This window comes from Theropithecus gelada, chromosome 5, assembly GCF_003255815.1.
Source record: "Theropithecus gelada isolate Dixy chromosome 5, Tgel_1.0, whole genome shotgun sequence".
Lineage (NCBI taxonomy): Eukaryota > Metazoa > Chordata > Mammalia > Primates > Cercopithecidae > Theropithecus > Theropithecus gelada.
The window spans coordinates 36,662,661-36,670,744 of NC_037672.1; the positions used below are offsets into that span (position 1 = coordinate 36,662,661).

Sequence of the window (8,084 nt, forward strand, 5' to 3'; positions counted from 1 at the left end):
AAAAAAAAAAAAAAAAAAAAAAATGCATTTTTACTATTTTTTAAACTGTCCCTGGAATAGAAATAGAATTTATTTTTATGTTGTCATTTGTATTTCTATAAAGTTAATCATGCTGTTTGCAAATAATTATAGTTTTATTTTTTCTTTTCCAATCCTTATAGCTTGCCTGTTTTTGTTGTGTTGTTATGGCTATGATCACTAGTACAATGTTGAGTAGATTAAAAGTAGTGATAGTGGCATCTTTATTTCAATTCTGATTTTAAGGAGAATGCTTCTCACATTTTACTCCCTTATCTTTCTTCTTTTCTTCATTACATCACTGCTCCGATTAGTTGGCTCAGACTCCTGAAAAATGTGCAGGAACCTAAACTGTATGATATTTCTATTTAACAACTTGTTAATTTTTTAGTGTCTTCATAATTGAAAAGCACACTTCTTTTTTAATCTGCATTGTTTTCATTCTGTTTTAGGTATGATTCTCTCCTCATTTAAGAGTGTAATGCTCTTTTCTCCTATGATTTTGCCTCATTAATTGTCTTACACTTCAAAGTTCAATTGTTTGCAGAGCTTTTGTCTTTTCCAGACAACCAACTTTCGTAGTAATCTTACATTTCTTTTTATCTATTTGGTTAAGTAGTGTGACAATAGTGTCTTTCAAACATTTAAATTTTTAACTAAGGAGATTAATCAAAAGGGAAAAGAAATGTAATATTTGTTACTTTCTATACATGCTTTACATACATTATTTCCATCTTAATCTACACAAGAATAATCTCTTAAGGTAATTATTGTTCTATGTTTTATAGACTCTAGGATACACATTTGTTTATATTTTAACACTTCTGAATTAAGAATCTCTTACAACCTGCCTGGTAAGAAAGCATATTATCATAGTTTAGCCACTTTTTCTTCTTCATGATGCATAAAATAACGGTGTGTCTTGTAACTAATGGCATACTTGATTTGATGAAATGTAGCATTGACCAATTTACAGTTGAGAAATCTGGGACTCTGCTATGCCAGAAAATTTGCTCAAGATACACAGCTAGCAAACGGCACAGTTGAAATCTGAACCCACGTCTGTCTCACCCCAAAATCTATGTTGTCTTTCAAAAGAGCACACATTATATAGCAATTAGCACATATTCATTAATTGTAGCTCCAACAATAATAATTGCCAACTACCTGTTGATGAAGAGTAAACTCTGTAAAATATTTGAAGAGATTTATTCTGAGCCAATTGTGAGGACCATGACACAGCCCCAGGAGGTGCAGAAAACATGTACCCAAGGGGGTCTGGCTACAGTTTGGTTTTATACATTTTTTTGGCGAGATATACAATTAATCAATACATATAAGATGTGCATTGGTTCAGGTCAGAAAGGTGGGACAGCTTGAAGTGGTGGCAGATTGGGGGTGGGGGAATCCAGGTCATAGGTGGATTCAAAGGTTTTTCTGATTGGCAATTGGCTGAAAGAGTTATTATTTAAAGACCTGGACTCAGTAGAAAGAAGCGTTTGGGTTAAGATAAGGAGTTGTGGAGACCAAGGTTTTATCATGTAGATGAAGCCTCCAGGTAGCAGGCTTCAGAGCTCTCATCAGACCTAAAAGGTGCCAGAATCCCCTTCCCTTTCCAGGTCTTTTCCCTGATCCAGGAGAGTAGTAGTGTGAAATAGCATCTTTCAAACATTTAAATCTATAGATATAGATACAGATATAGATTTTCCCTATAAGAGACAGCTTTGCAGGACCATTTCAAAGTATGTCAAATAAATATATTTTGGAGCAAAATATTTCTTTCAGAGCCTGCTATCTGTCATGTGATGCTCTGCTAGAGTCAGGTTGGAATTTGGTGTCTTATTGCTACAAAGGTCTGTTTTGTAGTCTTAAGATCTCTGTTTCAAGGTTAATTCAGGTGGTCAGTTGTGCTTGAATTCCAAAGGCAGGTGAGTATAATGGGGCATGTCTGACTCCACTTCCTACCATGACCTCAACTCATTTTTCAGGTTTACTTTGGAATAGCCTTGGCCAAGACAGGAGTCCATTAGTTGGTTGGGGGGCTTAGAATTTTACATTTGGTTTTCATATCTTGCTAATAGCTTTTGTACATATTACCTAGTCTAATGACACACATTGTCTTTGATAAACACACATCTTTATCAGGCTTTTTTATTAAGAAGCTCAGTTTAATAAATTACTTCAAATGGGTTGCTAGTGTACCATCTCAAAATTACTCTTTTGTTAAAATTCATTCATTCATGTATTTTAAACATGTACTGGCCTTTTGTTCTGGGAACTGGGCTATCATAGCTATGAAGAAGATGAACACGTTTCTTGCTGTCTTGGAGCTGACAGTCAAACTGATTAAATAATTCTGGCAACATTTCTTCACGATTGGGAAAAATTAAATTAAGTGTTATGAAACATTTGGCTAGCTGTGTAAGCCAAGGCAACCCAGACAGAACAGCCTGTATCAGTAGACATCAGCTTACCAACCTGACCTGTCCCAATGCCAAGCACAAGAATTCGTAGGACATTTGCTCAGTCCATTCAGTTCACGTATTAGCTGGCAGGAACAACCCCTGGACTACTTAATTAGGACTAAACGCATACTATGGAATAAGAATTACATATCATTTACTAAGCCCTAATTTAAGTAGACACAGAGACAGCTGGTTTAATTGGGGAGGTTATCCCAAGAAATGCTGGTAGGGGAGTAGGGAAGTGACATAGGAAACCAATAAATGACTACTTCCAAGCAAGTTGCCACTATGTCTAACTAGAGATGAATCCTGCAGGGATCTATGGGGGATGGTGAAGAGCACATCTGAGTTTCCTAGTGAGAGGCAAGGGAGCTAGAATACATATCCGCCACCTCCTACCAGCCATTGGTTGGAGGCTACTGGACAACGTGTATGTAGTGTAGTAGAGAGGTGGTGGGGCAGTGATGGTTGCAGTGAATTCTCTAGCACCTTTGCACGTCCAAGAAATCCCTTAGGGCTTAGGCAAAAGGATTGCAAGTTCTGGCAGTTGCAAGTCTGGCAGGAAATAAGTGCTCAGAGGGGATATTAATGGAACTACATGTATATCCACCATAACTACCATACTGTCCAGTTCTGATGTTTATTCCAAGTTTTCCACACTAATGAATGGAAAAAAGTCTTTCACCTGATGTGGTCCAAGGCTTATCTTCATGCCCCTTTAAACAAATGCTTTGGCATACATCATTCGCTCTTCCCTTTTCAGCTTCCATTGCCATTCAGGTTCCAGCTTGTTAGCCTTGGTGTGATAATACTCTTGTATCATGGTTTTTAATGTTTTTGTGTAGAATTTCTCTCCATCTGAAGTATCTCAACATCTTCACTTACTGAATGCCTAAGGAGAATTGCTATCCTCCAGTGAAAAACAATCTTTGTGAAATGCTTGCACAACTACCACTTTTCCCACAATCGCTTTACTGGATTTGCTCTTGCAGTGTCAGCAGGAGGAAATTTATTACACCTACCCTGATTTGGGGCAGGGAAAGAGTATCTTCTGGATTGGAAGAAATTTGGAACTGGCTTATCTCTCTTTGCAGAAGTGATTGGTTCTCCAACCCTTCCTCTCTGACACTAAGAACCATCCATCCTCCCCAGCTCTAGACATGAGGGGTTTTTTCCTATTTAACTCTTTCAGCCATGAGTAAGCCATCTCTAGGCTTACTTTTTAATATCAGTGTTAGCATTTAATCCTATATTTTTGGAGAGATGGTGTAACATAAGATTCCAAGGGTAGGCTCTGGCATCCAATTCCACTGGTTGAAATTCTGGATCCCCACATCTCTGTGGCCTTCATTTTCCATATCCATAGAATATGGGAAATTATATCTAGCACATGCAGCTGTCATGAGAATTGAATGGGCTAATACTGATAGCCCTTAGAAAAGAGCCTGGCATATAGCACTCAATAACTATGAGCCACTTTTCAATTTGGCCTTGATTAGAGCTGATACTTTCTTTTGATGTCAGGAACTTTTCAAGTTTGCCATTCAGCAACTAGAGAGTAAATACAATAATTGTATTATGTTGTCACTTTAAGTAAATCAAGAAGCCAAAATAGCTTATTTGCCTCGTCATATGTCATAACTAACTCAGGACGGAAATTTTTCTGAATTGCCAAAGGCAATCAAATTGTAAAACTCCCTCCTACTTCTCACCTCTTATCTATATTAACAAAAAGACCTGTATTGAACCAGCAGTCCTGAGTTGCGTCCTCCCTTTTCTAATGAGTCATTTAACTTAAATTACCTAGCCATTGATGTGAGGAAACAAACAGCTGCAAAAAGTTGGCAGGCTTCCAAATGCCTGGCAATGCAATTTAGATAAAAATATAGGTGTTTATGGATGATTACATTATTTGGACCACAAAGTTTTCCTAATCTATGCTCTGGCTAGCAAATGGCTGTGTTCTCCATGCTATCTGCTGACCTGCCTCCCAGCAGGGCTGTGAGGTTTTTAGCAAGGTGAAAGAAGCATTATTACAGTCATGCCCTTGGAGTTGACTTCTGCCCATTGGCTCATTTTATCCTCACAACAACCTGGTGGAGTACTGGAACAGGAAGTTTTATACTCTTACAGTCACACTAATGGTTATGCTTAAAACTGTGTAGCTATTTATACTCAATACTAAAAATGGAACCCACTTTTAGGGCCATTTAGACTATAACCATAAGTTCCCTTTTTCTTACCCTATATTTCTGTGTGGAGACCAAAAAACAGTAACAACAACAACAGCAACATTGCAAAACAAAAACCCTTTGAGTTTGTACCTAGTTTAAGTCATCTGTATCTAAGAAGCTGCCTTCTCTTTTATGGCTTCTTACACGGTCATCTAGAAACCTGAAAGGGTTTGTTTTTCATCAGGTATTTGTTCCAGAGGAGTGGAAGGAAAATATAGACAGACAAACACGCTTCCAGAGGGAAAATCAGCTCTGAGATGGTCCCAGGGATGCCAGGCCTCATATGAATAGGTCCAATAGGAATTGGGGTTCACTCTAAGTGTTAAAAAGCCAACAGAGTCAGGGTGCAGTGAGAGGAAAAACACAGATTTTGGAGTCAGGCTTGATCAAGTGTTTAATTTCTCTGTGCTTCAATTTCCTCTTCTAGAAAAACCAAGACCTATAATACCAAGAGTACCTACCTTACAGGATGATGAGGATTAGGTATGATAATGTAACTTTAAGATAGGGGGAGCTTTCTTAAACAGCATACACAAAGAACTGCAAAAGAAAAGATTAATAATTTGAACTTCATTAAAATTAAGAACTTTTATTAACTATGAAATATAATTAGCTATGTGAAAAGAAAGCCTGACATATTATATTTTCCAAAGATGGTTGTGACAATATTTCCTATCCATATACTCATTCAAAACCTTGCCACTGCCTGATTTGGAAAAGGTGCAGTTTGGCCCAGCGTGGTGGCTCACACCTGTAATCCCAGCACTTTGGGAGGCTGAGGTGGGTGGATCACGAGGTCAGGAGATCACGACCATCCTGGCTAACACAGTGAAACCCTGTGTCTACTAAAAATACAAAAAATTAGCCAGGCATGGTGGCGGGCACCTGTAGTCTCAGCTACTCAGGAGGCTGAGGCAGGAGAATGGCATGGACCCAGGAGGCGGAGCTTGCAGTGAGCTGAGATGGCACCACTGCACTCCAGTCTGGGCGACAGAGTGAGACTCTATCTCAAAAAAAAAAAAGAAAAAGAAAAAGGTGCAGTTTCTGTCCCTCCCTTGAACCTAGATGGATCTCTGTGACTATTTTGGCTAATAAAGTGTGGCAGACATGATTCTATGTGACTTCCGGGGCTAGATAATAAAAGATCATAGTTTACCTCTCTTGGGACATTCACCCTGGAACCAAACCATAATAACGCAAGGAAAGATAAGCCATATGGAGAAGTCCATGTGGATAGGAATGGCAACCTCCATCGCTCTACCCAGCTGACAGTGAGCTCCAACTTTCTAGCATGTGAGCAAGTCATCTTGGAAGCAACTCTTTCTTCCCTTAGTTGAGTCACCCCTGCTAATGCCATATGGGAGAGAAAAAAGCCTTCTCTGTTAAGTCTTACTCAAAATGCAGATGTATAAGCAAAATATATGAATGTTATTATTTTAAACTACAACATGGGGAGGGAGATAGTGTGTTATTCAGCAATGGAGAACCAGGAAGTCTGGCACATAGAAGTGGGGTGTGCCAAAACGAGACCTAAAATATGTGACAGTGGCTTAGGGATGTGGAGTTGGGCAGAAGCTGAATGAGCCTAGAAACTGTTATAGAAGCCTAAAGGGTCTTGAGTATGCTGTTGGCAAAAGCTTGTAAGAAGCGAGGAAAATGTTTTGGACAGCTGGAGGAAAAGAGTCTGTTATTATGCAGTGATGCAAAGTTTAGTAACACTCTCACCTGTGGTTCCATTGAAAATAGAAAATAATGAACTAGGTATTATAGCTAAGGACATTTCCAGGCAGTGTTGTAGGTACTACCTGGCCTCTTCTTGCTGTATATAGTAAAACAGGTGAGGAGAAAAAAAAAACTAAATAAAGAGAAAGATAAACTCTTAAGTATAAGGGAGCTGGGACTTGTTGGGCTCCAAAATAAAATCGCTCCTTATTTCCAGCCTCTCCAGATGGCAAACAGTGCTAAAATTAAGAAATGGCTTCAGGCAGAGATCAAATCCAGGGCATGGTAATGAAAACAGTCTTAAGATGAAACTGAGGGTGGCCAGTAAAATCCTTTGTTAAGACCTCAGAGTAGTTTTTCATAGTAGTGTTTGCCTTTCAAACTAAGAAATAGCCCTCTAAAGATCTTAAGACTGTGTCTCTTAGATCCCCTCTATTAAGAAATAAGGATTCTCAGAATCTTAGTTTCCCTATAAAGAGTTCAGTTTTATAGGGGGCCTAGGCATTACATCAGCCTTACAGGAAGCCTACAATAGAGAAGAGCTTGTCTCAAAATAATTGGAAGGTTTTGAGTTGTTGGGGTTTTTGTTGTTGTTGTTGTTGTTGTCATTTTGGCATAATGTAGTGGATTCTAAATTAACCTGTAAGAAATTCATAGTTTTTTTTAAAAAGAATTGTGACAGCTTGGACTAAAATGGACAAATACACAGTGAAAAGAAGTTTGGGGACTTTCAAACATCTATGGACAGAAAGAAGGTTGAGGAAACTACTTAGCCTCAAACACTTGCTGCATTAATTAGAATGATAATCCAGAAGAAGGAACAAAGAGCCCAGAGGACAGAACCCAAAGCCACAGAGAATCATTCCTGGGAATTGGAACTGAGCCCTACATGTGCTCAGCTAGATTTCAGACCAGTGACTACTGTGTATCTCCACCTTCCCCCCATTTTAAACAGGAGTTCTTATTGCAGTCAGTCTATGACTGTTTCTTCATTATACTTTAGGAATGTGTGGGGCAGACAACTTTAGTTCACAGGTTCTCAGATGGAGGAGAGTGGTATACAAGGAGGTGTACTGAGGAGCCTTATCCACATCTGGACCAGATTTAGATCATGAGATCTTGAGTTACTGTCATAACAAGATGAGACATTGAGGGGTCTTTGAGAAGGAGGTAAGCATATCTTGCTTAGCCAGCCTTGGTGGCGGGCGCTTGTAGTCCCAGCTACTCTGGAGGCTGAGGCAGGAGAATGGCATGAACCTGGGAGGTGGAGCTTGCAGTGAGCCGAGATTGTGCCACTGCACTCCAGCCTGGGCGACAGAGCGAGACTCCATCTCAAAGAAAACCCAAAAAACATGTAAACCCCAGTCACCATCTGACTGCAATCTAATAAGAGACCCAAAGTAAGAACTACCCAGCTGAGCCCAGTAAACCCTTGGACTCATGAGAGACAATAAAATGTGATTGTTGTTGTTTTCAGCCACTAAATCTTGGGATGATTCATCACACATCAATAAATTATTGACATTGCAAGCCAGCATTCCTACAAATAAGAAAAAGACAACATTTTTAAAAAATTAAAGCAGAGAACTTAAAACAGAATTACCATTTGACCCAGAAAACCCATTATAGAGTTTATGCCCAAAGG

At 39.1% G+C, this 8,084-nt stretch overlaps 1 long non-coding RNA gene across 1 annotated transcript in view; it reads left to right on the forward strand.

Moving 5' to 3' along the window:
• The window catches only part of LOC112624207, a 33,036-nt gene extending 25,260 nt beyond the window's left edge, over nt 1-7,776 (forward strand). The window contains exon 3 of the long non-coding RNA XR_003119364.1: nt 7,704-7,776. This is a non-coding gene — a long non-coding RNA (uncharacterized LOC112624207). The remainder of the gene's footprint in view (nt 1-7,703) is intronic.
• Nucleotides 7,777-8,084: the final 308 nt, after the last annotated feature.